We start from the raw sequence: 14,047 nt of genomic DNA, 5'->3' as shown, positions 1-14,047 counted from the left end.
CGATGGCTGTATTATAGAACCAATGCGACTACTTTAGGTGGCTCTCCAATTACAGCATTCTGTCAGTTCGCTTTTGGTAGAGTTATGATGCCTCCCTCTTTCCACTCATCATGAAATCTGCATGGATTCCATGCCTCAACTATGGGCTACCCCTTATATGGTTGGCTATAGAAGGAATATTCTTAAAAATTTTAGGTGGTAGGATATCCGATCCTCGTGCTTTACTATCTTTGAAGTTTGGCTTAATTGTTACTTTTGTACCATTAACCATTTGTTAATCTGTGTTTCGATATTGTTGTACTTATACTTTATTTGTCTGATTTGCTCGACAGATTAGTTTTTGTTTATGTTGTGTTCTTTTTGATGGGCTTTTTGGTCAGTTTTGATTAAATGATAATAAAAACTAGGATTTTATTTCATTTTCCAACCGACGTTTCGTTGGCTTTTTTCCAACTTTCTCAAGAGTGTGTTTTTTATCTGAAGGAATTCTCTCCAATGTGTAACGTCGGTTTTCTTTTTTCTCTCTGTGTAATATTTTTACATTAATCAGATCTGTCATATGTCTTTTTCCGTTACATGTTTTTTGGATTTTTTTCGTTCATCGATTTTTAACCAGGTGCATTCTCTAATCCAAGGTGTTATGTGGTGTTTACTAACACCTAATGTCTCATGAGCCACTTTGATACATCTGCATCATACATTTGCATCTGTTATAGTCTTCAATTTAGGTGATCTGCCTTTTTCGGTTTAGTATTAAATGTCGAACTGATTTAATTTGCAGTTGTCGGATGTTGTAGGCGATGTACATTGAACCTTTTCCTCGCACTAGATTGCTTATTTATGCGTAATAAGCACCCTAAAATTCTCTGCTAATTAATATGTGGTCTATTTTATATTTAGTTACACCGTCTGGTGGTTCCCATGTGCACTTATGAATGTCTCCATGAGTCAATCTAGTTCCCCCGATGAAAAGTTGATTGCCCATGCACTGATCTATAAGACGAATGTCATTGTCATTAAAAACATTACCTAGGCCTTCTTTACCCATGATTGATCGTAGGTTTGTGTTGTCAGATCCAACTTTAGCATTGAAGTCACCCATTATTATCTTAATATTGTTTTTTGGCATGTTGTTTATTTCAGCATTGATTTGCGTTTTTATGGTAAACTTTCTTTCGATATTTCGTGCACAAACGAACTGTCATCAATCGCTCCGAAATCGGCCTAAAGTCAAGCATAGCCTTTCGCATTTTATCAGTGAGCAACAGAGCGACTCCATCTAGATGATTGCTCTGATTTCCACTGAAAGGAATGTGATGACCCGTAGGGTGTTCTCATTTCAATTTTTGCCGCCATTGATTGTTAATTTCTATATAGGATTCGATAGTCAACATATTTAAACTAAGGAAACTAACAAAAATTAGATTAAAATATTATGCTCCTAAATACGACAATTTTCCTCCGTTTTAGAAACTATGTAATTTTTGCAAATTCTGTCATAAAGAAATAGCTATTTCTCGGAAACTATAACACATATTATGTTCATTCCGTTGCGTTTACACAGAGTGAGCTATTGTATTTTTCCTCAGGTACTAACATTTACTGAAATTTAGTGGACTAGAACTTTTAGAGAAAAACGTTTCGTTATTCAACCCATAGGCTAACGATGAAAACGCGAATTTTTACCATCACAAATAGTTTTATTGTTAGTAGGCTCCAGCATGATTTATACACTTTTCATGCGCTCAAACCATTGTTGAAGCACGTTTCCACTCCGATTGAGACACCTTCAAAACATGGCTTTTAAACGCGTCAACAGCATGGAGCCAAAGGCGAACATTCACGAAATCGCTCTATAGACCACAATTATTGTCCAATCATAAACAAATTTTGCCAGTTAATTTCTGTTTAGTCACAGAACTACTAATCCTACAAAAAAATTTGAAAATCGGGTCAGATTTTAATATTAGCTAGTTATAGGGTGCATGGAAACTTTGAGGTCCCAGTGGCACGTGTTAACATATTCCGATTGTACTCAAACTTTGGCAATCTAAAAATCTAACAAAACTAAATACTTTAGGGTGGTGCGGCATAAAAAATCCAACATCGATTTTTTAAAACCACCCTAGTGTTCATGCAATATCAAATGTTAGTTTTTCGAAGGAATGTTCAAGGATGCCTTTATCTCACGTTATTTAACATGGCGATCTTGCATTATCCGTTCGCGCATGGCTAAATTTCTTTCTGGCACAACGTCCGTTTTTGGACGAACTATAGGATGTGCTATATAGTAGAGTTGTACAATCTAGTTCATTTGAAAGATCTAGTTCAATAGCTCAGCTCTTTAAACTGAACTAGGTCAGTAATCTAGTTCATAGTTCACTGTCCAGTTCAATCATTCAGATAAAAATCGTTCACCGATTAAGAAATCGGTCGTTTGATGAAAACGCATATATACACCAACTACAAACAAACAAAAGACTAATATAATTTAACTACTCCATAACAAAAATATTACATTTACATAGTTTTATTGCATTCTTTAAGAAAGATTAATTTTAGAAAAAAAAAACAACCTTCATTTAAGTGGCTGGCAAAAAATCTTATGTTGTGTGTGTGTGTAGAAATTGTCATTGCGTAAAAGCTTTGTGCGTGTGTGGTTCTTTTTAAGTTTTCCCTTTTTTCTATCCAAAAAGGCAGATTCATTAGGTAATCGATTCGACATACTGTAATATGTTATGTCTCTGTTTTTGTAGAAATCACCATTTTCGGGCAGCTATTCCATGTACCTTGATTCAAAACATAAACAAACTGATCACATTACGAAGGCATCCCTTAAGATAGACGACGCCGACACTTTATGTATTTGTGAACGACATGTTGAACTAGATTGTGAATCGTTCGTTGATCGTACGGTCACCGACTGATTATAGTTCAGTGAACTATTGAACTATAATGAACTATATCCACTGATCTAGTTCATAAGCTCTTTTCAATGAATCGTTCAATTGAACTAGTTCGTTCATGAACTATACAACTCTACTATATAGTGCTATAGGATGGTCCTTTATCGACGTACAAAGATTTAGTTTCATCGATGCACTCTTGTGATGATTACACTGTACAACACAAAAAATAATTACAAGATAATTCGGCCAGATTATGAAAGAGGACCGAAAAAAAGAAGACACGTGTATCGGCATTTTGAAAGTTTACGTCGGGAATTGACCTAAATAGGCGTGGCAAGTTCCGCCCATTTCTACTGGTTTTGAAATATTCGACACCGGATTTCTTGGAATCCTTGCATTTTAGGTATAAAGTGTATTTTTATTAAAAAAGTTAACCCTCATGCGAGTCACTAAAGGGGTCTTTTTTGTCACTTTTTAAACAAAAACGTTTAGATATCTAGTTTGTTCTAGGACTTACAATGAAATTTTGTGTATAATAATTCTTCTTTTAACAACTTTCGTGTAGAACTAAATTTCATTTTACTTTCATGCATCAACTCGAAAAAAGAACAAATTTATTAGAAAAAAATATTTGGGTGTTTTGTTGGCAAATTTTATGTATATATTTTCTTGATATATATTGCAAATGCATATTTCATTTATTCGGCGACTTATATTGAAATTTGATGGAGATTATTTTTGTCTTTGATGTCTTCTATCTAGAATGAAGTTTTGTGGGACAAAACTTAATAAACTCACATAAAGTACAACATTAACCCTAAAACGTGATTTTACTTTTGGCAGATTCCTGGCGTTTAGGTACGATTTAGAGTTTTGGTGTATTCGGGTACCTATAGTAAAATTTTATGACAAATAATTGTGTAGAATATTTTGATCTGATACGATCACATTTTAAAAGAGTTTTTAAACGTTTTTTAAAAAAGGGACTAAAAAGACCCCTTTAGTGACTCGCAATTTTTTTCATCGAAAGATACCCCGTATTGTTGTCAGTAATATTGCCAAAGACACTTTATACCTAAAATGCAAGGATTCTCTGGAATCTGATGTCGAATATTTCAAAACCAGTAGAAATGGGCGGAACTTGCCACGCCTATTTAGGTTACTTCCCGACGTAAACTTTCAAAAATGCCGATACACGTGTCTTCTTTTTTTCTGTCTTTTTTCATAATCTGTGCGGGGTTTCTTGTAATTTTAAAAAAATGTTCGATTTTGTTGTACAGTGTTATCCACGTCGAAAGTTGTGAAAAAGCATCGGACGAAAAAGTTCACATGTTGATTCAATAACAACAACGCAGCACATAGTCGTGTGTCATACTGTACTAAGTATGTTTAGGCAAATTATGTCAAACTCTCAATGGAAATATCAAATGGCGCCTTGCAACACTTAGTATTGTCTAGGCCAGAAACTTATGCAGTAGTTCTAGTGTATGTATGTACTCTACTTTCATCGAAAAATATTGGTCACCTAGTTATACCTCCCATTTCGAAGAAATGCTGGTGATGTCTGTTTCGGTAAAACAAAAAAATATAGACTGTGCGTGTGATGAGCTTATGTACGAATATTTTTGTTCAGCACTGTATATGTAATGTTCGTACATTTTTCCTGTATTAACTTGTAAACTTTTTTATGTGGACCCCACAACTCTATGCTACCTGTAATGATGCATTTCGCAGGGCGAAGTAATTCAAACGATTCGCATGAGAAATCACTAAATTACTGTGGCGTGAGAATAAATGGACGCCTGAGAGAATTGCAACGGAAAAGCGTTATGGAAAAATGCAAATATTTATCTCTAAATATGTCTGCCGTAACCAGACACGCTTATCATATCTAAAGACATTCATAAAGGTCGTTCGTTGTTCGTAATTATAATTGTGTATGTGTATGTAAGATGAAGAAACGAACACATTTAGTACTCCACAGCAACGACAGGAGTTCTTAGCCATGATATTTAAATAACAGTTAACAGTATTACTTGACCAATAATATTTGTCACCTTTTAAATTAAATCGAATAAATGATGCAAGGTCTCTATATATTTATATTTCGTCTGTCTGTCCACTCTTGTACTACAGCTGGAATAGTTGTTTATGAAAGAAAACTCGTTATGATTTATTTGATGTATTGAAGTGTTAGTTAAATTTCGGAGATATTACCAAAGGCGTTAAACTATCAACATGGTGAGGGTATAAGTCCTCAGCCTTATGGCTAATATACGCTTTGATACGGTTAAAAATCTGCCTCGTTGATGTAAAGCTTTGGACTCCACATATGTATGTATGTATAAAAATAAGAAAATATTTATATACCTATTAGCCCAATGTATTCATATATTTTTGAACTCTTAAAAATATGCGAAAAAATGACAAGGAGGGCAAAATGTTCATTCCTATAAATAATAAAATTATTATTTACCGTCTTCTTTAACGATAAACTGTAAATATAGTCAGATCTTAACAATAACATGTTCATAAATGTTAATTTTTGCATCTAAAACGTATATAAAACAATTTCGTATTACTGTTATTTAAACAAACCTCAAAGTTTATGAAATCGCAACACTGTGCGACGACAAATACACTTGTTCTTAGTCTTAGCAATATACGGACAACAACATAGAATATAAATGATGGGAAATTTTACCCACTCAGATATTTTTTCAGTGGTTCAATGCACAGCGGTATTCGTTGTAACTGGGGGGTTGATAATAACTGCTTATGTCGTACACTATTCTCACTCACGAAGGTGTTCGTAATTAAAATAGTGACCAACTTTTCAGTTTTAAATTTTCTGTTACCCCAATTAACACGGAAACTAATTGCACGCAATCAAGGTTATCATCATGTACGCCTAAGAATAATATTTATTCTATGGACATATGCGTGGTTTAATTCTAATAGACTGTAGTTAGGCAATGAAAAATTCTACGAAGACACCCAGAAACCCAGAGAATTTCATCTGTCAATTTCATTGCATATATTTATGTACGAGAATCTAAATTTGTCCATTGATACGAGTATTTCTAAATATTTTTGAGCTAATAATGTTTCTATGGTTTTCCAAGTACATACATATTTATGATTTATACAGTTTTGCTTGCACATGCGGGAAAAAAAGGAGTCATTGGGTGCCAAGCCAAGACTTTACGGCGGATGATCGCTGCGGTATAGGTTAAATAGCCCATTTAACTGGCCAAAAGAAAGATTAATAATTTTACCTGTTGCGCATTACTTTCTTGTAAGAAACATGTCAAAGCAACTAAAAATTAATTTTGGTTTTGTATTTGCGATTTTACCGTTACATATATCATTAAAAACGTATTAACGAAAAATGTTTACTTCTAACCCTTCAAAGTGTATCAAAATCAAAATATTTACACTGCCGCTCACTTGAATAGAAGCCCATTGCAAAATTTTTTTCAACCTCCATTTTTTCCGAATTTTACAAGATATGAAACTTTTAAGTATTATTATATTTTTCTTCATGTGTTTGGAGTAAACTTATTCATTCATTTGCATTCAAATCCAATTTGTATAAGAATTATGCAAGGAAAACAAAATAGAGTCAAAAATTGAAGTAAAAAATTTGGCTCATTTGTATAGAACCCCCCTTTAAAACTTGGGAATACAGAAAGATTGTATTGGAATATCAATGCATATTCACTTTATAATGAAAACGAAGAACTTTTAGTAATATTCAGTAAAAGTATATCCCTCCTGATTAAGGATACACCCGTATATCCTGCTTTGGCAAGGATTCTTTAAATAATCAGGTGTAATGCCTAACAAAGCTTGCCTTTTTCTTTCAACAAGTTTATTTTTGGAAGCGTACTGCCTCCTTTAGTCGTATATTTTACGCATAAGTCATTCCCATACATTTTAGATAATATTAACCACTGTAGAATATGACGGCCCCTCCAGGATATCCGCATTTCTTTCCAAAAATGTAAGTTTTGATGACTCGAAGTGTACAAAAGTTTATAAAATCGTGATGAAATGGCCACTCGGATATCCGAAAATGCTTCTCACAACTGGAAATGCCTGCTTTAGAACTCCTTTGTAAATTGTCGTGCGCATTTAGGGTGACAGAAATTGACGCCCAAGTCAAAAACATTCCTACCAAAGTTGGTTCATATAGGTCCACGTTTTGGTATAGCCCCCCATATAACGCCCCATAAAAAGTACGCGTCATTTTAATATATTTTGAATGTATTAGTCCCATTTGACAACAGAATCGGTTGTAACTTTGTATTTTGTGTTTCCAGAGGCTAAGAAACATTTCTACCATAAAATGTTTATATAGGTCCACGTTTTTATATAGCCCCCATAGGAAGATATCTCCCGATTTTCGATATTTTGATGGTTTTGGCCTCATTATCACACCGATATGGTTGAAATTTGGTATTAAGTCTATTAGTATAAAACTTTCCCCCAGAAATTTGTAGGTATAGTTCCACGCCATCATATAGCCCCCATAGAACGGTACCATCCGATTTTCGGTATTTTGAAGGTTGTGGCCACATTAATCCACCGAAATGGCTGAAATTTGTGGTGGAGGGTATAAAAAGTTCGGCCCGACCGAACTTAACGCTTTTTGTTTTCAAAATCATTATTTATTTTAAAAGAAAGCGATAAGAAAGCTTATATGACGAAAAGTCAAAAAAATTTAACATTGATGAAGCCAAGGTTTGCACTGTTATAAATCGCAAAATATTGCAATGTACCACGAAATATGACCATAGTTGGATCAAAAGAAATGTTTTTGATCAATGCTAAAAAATGTGGCTAAAAAAGTTAATTTGTGCGGAAGCTATGATCGCGCAAATGAATAAATATAGGTAAAAACACGTTGCACAGAGGGGACACATAGGCCTAAAGTTGCTCAAAACTCAAAATATGAAAATCGTTTTTTTATGAAAAAATTTTGATCAACGGCAACCAGACTCTTTTCTACATTTGCTATAACCATCCTCGACTTTGTAAGATTAACCAATCCAATGCAGCAGTCGATTGAATTCAGCCATACTGAAAGCAAAAAGTAAATTTTCGAAAACTAAGAAATTAGTTGAACATTAAAATGACATTGTTTTCGCGAAAATTTATATTTTTCAAGATTTATTGTTTTTGTACAGTCTCCGAACAAGATTAGCACTTAAAATTTTCAGATTGATTTTACATCTTTGCTCTTTAATAATGGTGATACGTATCCTCTTTATGAAAAATTTTTATAATAATTTTTAAGATTACTACAATTTCAATAGTGAAAAAGTCTATTTCCCCGTCGTTTCCCGACCATAGTTTCTTCTAATGTTTTATGCGCTTGAGTCTCAAATATCAGATTCAATCATAAGAAATTGCGCATTTTTGCGCCATTCCGAAAAAATCTAATTTTTCTCAACTAAAATATGAAATATTTTTATATGGAATTGCAAGGTTTACTCACACTAAATTTTGTTCCGCCGTATAACCGGGACTCTTATTTATCAGTCTAAACCAACACCTATCAAATATGTTTGCATTATTCTGAAACATTCATGTGAATTGAGAAAAATTTAATTTAAGTAAGTTTCAAAAAATAAAAAAAAATAAAAAAAAGCAAACAAGTATCACATTTCAAAATGTCCACTACATCCCACTACATCCACCTTTTACCGATGCTGAAATTTTTTAGCCCGATTTTAGGAGTTTTTTTGTACTTTTAATCTAACTGCGACGCGCATTCGGGTATTTCTGAAAACATATAATAGAATCAAAGTACTCGCGATTACGCATATTTTAATGTGTGTATATTGACTATGTAGCCCAGACAGCATCACAGTAATCCACTGCCAAAGGCCAAAATTTAGTGCGATATTTTTTCGAAAACCCCTATTTTTTGAGACCCCAAGATATTTTAGTTTTTGACGGTCCAGATCATATAAATCATAGATCGTGGAAATCCATTCACTAGAACGGCGAAAACAGCAACTGTAAAAACCGACAAATGTGCGAAAATCGCGTTTTCTGTGGATCGTTTCCTTTTCAATGAAGAAACTGACACATCCCTCGCGTTTTTGCGAAAACAGCGGTTTAAAAAAATTAGTGGCATGAGAGGTGTATCCGATTTATCCCAAAAATAGAGTGTGATGCTACATCCACGGTTCTCGATGGATTTTTCGAAATAGGTTTAGATCGATGTATTTTTTGTGGATGATTTGAAATCGGATGCGCATGAAAAGTGTATGCACTTTTTGCTAATTGTAAGCGTTATACAGTTTGTAGCATACTTAACTGCAGATGATGCTACATCTTAGCGGCCAAAGTAAATCCTGGCAAATGTGTACACCTTAAAAGAGAACAATTCGCTGTATTGGTAAACCGCAAGCGCATCAAGTAATTTTGAGAATTTCGCGATTTACACGCATTTCAAAATGAACATTACCCGATACAGTTTTATTTAAAGATTATACCCCATTTAAAGGAACCCAACATTTATTTGAACGATATCCATATATTCCACTAGATGTTAACATGTATTCGAGAAGTGATTAGAATAACAAATTAGTGAAATTGCATGAAAATTAACTAAAATAGAAGCATAACTCCGACATATTTTTCCTACATTTTCTTCAACTCACAAAATAAATTTTAATAAATATTTTCTCTTACAAACATTTTATAAATTTCCTCAATATATTTTTTGTTTTTGCTATAATATGCAAACCACTAATTTGTATAGTTTTGGTTTCATTCGAATCTTCGCGATGTTTAGATTACGTACATATTTTTTATATATTTTTCAGATGCATAAACAGCTTGAGCTTTATTATAACAAGTTGCAAACTACCAATTGTTTTGAGTGCTTTCCTAATTTCCGCGAACATTTACAAATTTTTCACTAAAGTTATGGGACCTCAGTAAACATATAGTACGTAGGAAGTCATACATAAACAATGTTTCTCGATAATAATCGGAATAGAAACCGCCATAACTTTTGATCGCAATATCGAATGAAGAAAGGTCTGGGGGTGGAAAATTCCCTTTCGGCATGAAAACCCCTATTGGGTATATTAAGAACCCCAAAGGATCACATAGCAGAAACTTCTTCCTTAATAAAGTTCCATAGTTCCAAATAGTTCCGAGAGCGATTTAGTTCAATGAATCTTTCTGTTTCATCGTTCTTTATGTTTCCTTCGTTCTAACCGAGACCGATATTGTTCAATGAATCTTTCTCTTCCGTCTTAATTTTATTTCCTTCGTTCCAAATAGTTCCAAGAGTAAAGTATTTTAACGAAACTTTCTCTTTCTTTTTGTTTCCATCTTATGGTTGATTAATATACATACAAATAAATAAATTGCAGGGGAAGTGATTAACGTTTATTTTACAATGTGACCGCACCGAACGAGAAAGATCGAAGTGAGTGTTGAATTAAAGGAAGAAAATCAACTATACAAATGAAAGGAATTATATCGACACCTCCAAACAATAGTATGCTAAGTCGACTTAGCATGTTTTCAAGTTCTTTACATTTTTATATTTAACGTCCTTTAGCTTAAATTCTGTCAAATTTTGGTAATGATCGGACAATCCGAACAGAAGTTATAAACAAATATTTACTTAGCTTAGTACTGAAGGTAAAAGAAATTTCCAAACTTTTAGAGCTTGTCCTGCAAAACTCGCTTTTCAGAATTAGCATACTATTATTTGGAGGTGTCGAACGACCTTTAACTTAAATTCTGTCTAATTTTGGTAATGATCGGTCAATCCGAACAGAAGTTATAAACAAATATTGACTTAGCATAGTACTGAAGTTCAAAAAAATTTCCAAACTTTGAGAGCTTCTCCTGCCAAACTCACTTTTTAGACTTAGCATACTATTATTTGGAGGTGTCGATATGCACGATGCAAAATGCAAGAGCCGAATATAGTTCCAATAGTTCCTTGTCCGGAATAGTTCCTTGGAACTAGTTCGTTCCGGAACTACACAACTCTACAAGAATGATTGAGAAAATAACTGTATATCTCTGTTTGGAGATATTGTATCATCATTTTGAGATGACATGTTTTCAGTTCAATAGAGTGAGCAGTATTTCTGTCGAATATTTTGTCCATCTAGCTCAGTTCCTTTCATATCCTTTTTGAAGTTCAGCTATGCTTTAGTTAATTTTATTTGTTCAGGGGGTCCATGGCAGTAACTGAGTGCGGATAAATTGCTTTAATAGGTTCCGGGATATGAGAACAATATCTTCCACCTTTATTGACACGATATTAAAGACTCCTATGTATATCGGATCACCCATTGAAGTCTGTAGACTACAAATCCATAGAGTACTTGCCGAAAAAATCGACAAACACTTAAATAGAGGCCTATTTTATGTCAATATTATACGAAAGCGGTACCACGGGTCTAATGGGGGGAAATAATACCGGATTACACTAAAACACTCGTTGATTTATTGTTTGGATGCTCGAAAGTGATGAAAATAAGTTCAAAAGCAAAAATATCCCCTCATTTTGTTAAAGAAATAAACAAAATCTTGCGATTGACAAAAGTGTAAACTTTATTTTGACGCGTCAAATGTTGGGTTATTTTGGTAATCTTCATTTATTTTCTAATGAAACGTTGGAAGGGCCTAATATTTTCACCACCAAATACTTAAAAAAGTTACATTTATATGTTATACGTATAATATCTCTATGTCGGTGTAATAATGCAATCAAAAAAATGTTGAGAGGCGTAAACTTCATTTTGACGCTCACTGTACGTTGATTATGACATTTCTGTAATTTTTCCGATCCCGTACATTTGGAATAAATGTCTGTATAAACAAATTTACCATGGTATAAGTAAAGAGGTAGATTTAAATGAAAACAATCTATAGAACCCTTGTTTTTCCTGGATTCCTAAAACGTCAAAATTAGTAAAGACAAAAGCAACAAGTGGGTTTGTTTACAATACCATTTTTGAGCACTTTATAAAAAACGAAAAAAATGAATGAAGTGTCAAGATTTCTCCACATAATCGAGTTGTGGATATGATAAAATATTTGTTTCAATGCAAAGCTGACGAATTTCTTCCTTACACATGTTCTAAAAACAAATTTAAAAATCATTGAATTCGATTGTTTTTAAAATTGTTTGGCATATTATTCAAACAGCACACACACATACACAGATTGTGTATAATGTTTTGAAGTTTTAGGAACAGTCGAAAGAAAAAATTTAAATTGACAGAAAGCTTTAGCTAACCTTTCTTATTAAACCATGAAATTTACCAATTTTCACACACTCTTTGTATTTACATATATAACTCGCTGAACGTTATCCCCAATATCATGTTAAATTGCAGGATTCTTTTTGTGAAAAACTAACACGCTAATTAAAATTTCAGACCAGATTTCATAGAGATTTTTTAAGATTTTTCGTTTTCTCAATCTTTTGATCTTTTAAAGCAAATTCAAATTTCATTGGACAAAATTTTTCAAAAATTATTTTGATTACTTGTACTTGTCGCACGATGCTGGTGTTGGTGTCACATTAATGAGGAGAATATTGGCTTTACATAATAATCACAAATTATTGTATTCAAGAATAACAAAGTCATCAAAAATGTCCTTGCAAAATTAAATAAAAAATCTTTCAATTTTTTTTTTGTGTCAAAAAATATATGTTAATATCTTTGAGCGCCCATAACCACAAATTCGGAAGTTATGGGGGAAAACCCCGGGACACATGTCTTCTTATTTTTGGTATTCTATTATGCTGCGGTGTCAGAATATGGTTTGTTCACGGTTGTTCGATAGAATAAAAGGTTTTTCCGTATAGAATATCTCCGTAAGGATCTTCTATAATGTAGAAGACCTCCATTAAGGTCTTCTATAGAATATAGTACTTCCGTAAGGGATTTCTATGGAATAAAAACTAACAGTTTTGTTCATGTCGCACATTGATATAGAATAAAATGCTTTGATTTTTTTAAAGAATTTCATGTAAATATTTTTAGATTCACTTTGGCAGTTTTGTTGAGATGTGTGTTTTACTTACTATTTGTATGTAAGTCAAGCTTAATCCCATATTTGTTGTTTTCAAATTTAAAAATTATTTTTAAATATTTATTAAAAATATCTTACAAAGCTAGGATATTGAAATTTCTGCAATGTTTTCGAAGGATTTTTTGATATTTTTGATGTCCTTGTTATCCTTGAATGCAATAATTTATAATAATTATATAATATGACACCATGAGTACAAGTATTTAAAATATTTCATTTTTAAAAAAAAAGTTATTCTTTGAAAAATGAATGTCCTTTAAAAGGTCAACAGGATGAGACACGAAAAATCTTAAATGCCATTTTACTCCAATTTTGCCTATAGTTTCCGGCCCATGTGTAATTTTGGCTGTCGGACGGTGCACAGTGGCCAATTTTACGAAAAACCAACCAAAACTCTAAAAATGCATGGATTTTGACCTAACCTTGGCGGTCATTAAAGGGGTATTTTTGGTCCCTTCTCCTCTAAAATGATCGTATCAGATCAAAACATACTCCAAATTTATTCGCCATAAATTGTTGCTATACTGGTAAAGTTTTTTCATCGATTGGATCATAATTGGGGCATTTAGATAATGTTCATGAAAATGCACCTGTGGCCCCCTACAAATTACTATGGAACAAAGTTCGCTAGGTTGGCACGGGTTAATCTTAACCGATCGCCATAAAATGTCATATATAAGGTTTTTGGGTTAAATGGAAAGGGATCATCGACAACATTTTCACACAAATATCGCTAAACTCGTGCACAATAAGTAGAGCGGCAAGGTAATAGAAGTTGTTTTCAAAAAGGAAACAATTTGAATTAATATAAATATATGTATAGTGGAACTTACCTTTTTTATATTATTTGTCACTTGCAGCTTTTTACTTAATTGTTTATATTCATAACATTTTTCAAACATGTGACTGACTTTCCCAAATCAATAACTTATTGTACTGATTTGAAAGTCACAAAAAGAGGATAAATTTAACATTTCATGCGTTGAACACGCAACCCTCGGATTCGTAGTCGGACACACACGCTCTGTGCCACCGTACTCATAATA

This window comes from Musca autumnalis, unplaced genomic scaffold, assembly GCF_047663935.1.
Source record: "Musca autumnalis isolate F117 unplaced genomic scaffold, ASM4766393v1 scaffold_1, whole genome shotgun sequence".
NCBI classification, from domain to species: Eukaryota; Metazoa; Arthropoda; class Insecta; order Diptera; family Muscidae; genus Musca; species Musca autumnalis.
This window is presented reverse-complemented; position numbering follows the sequence as displayed.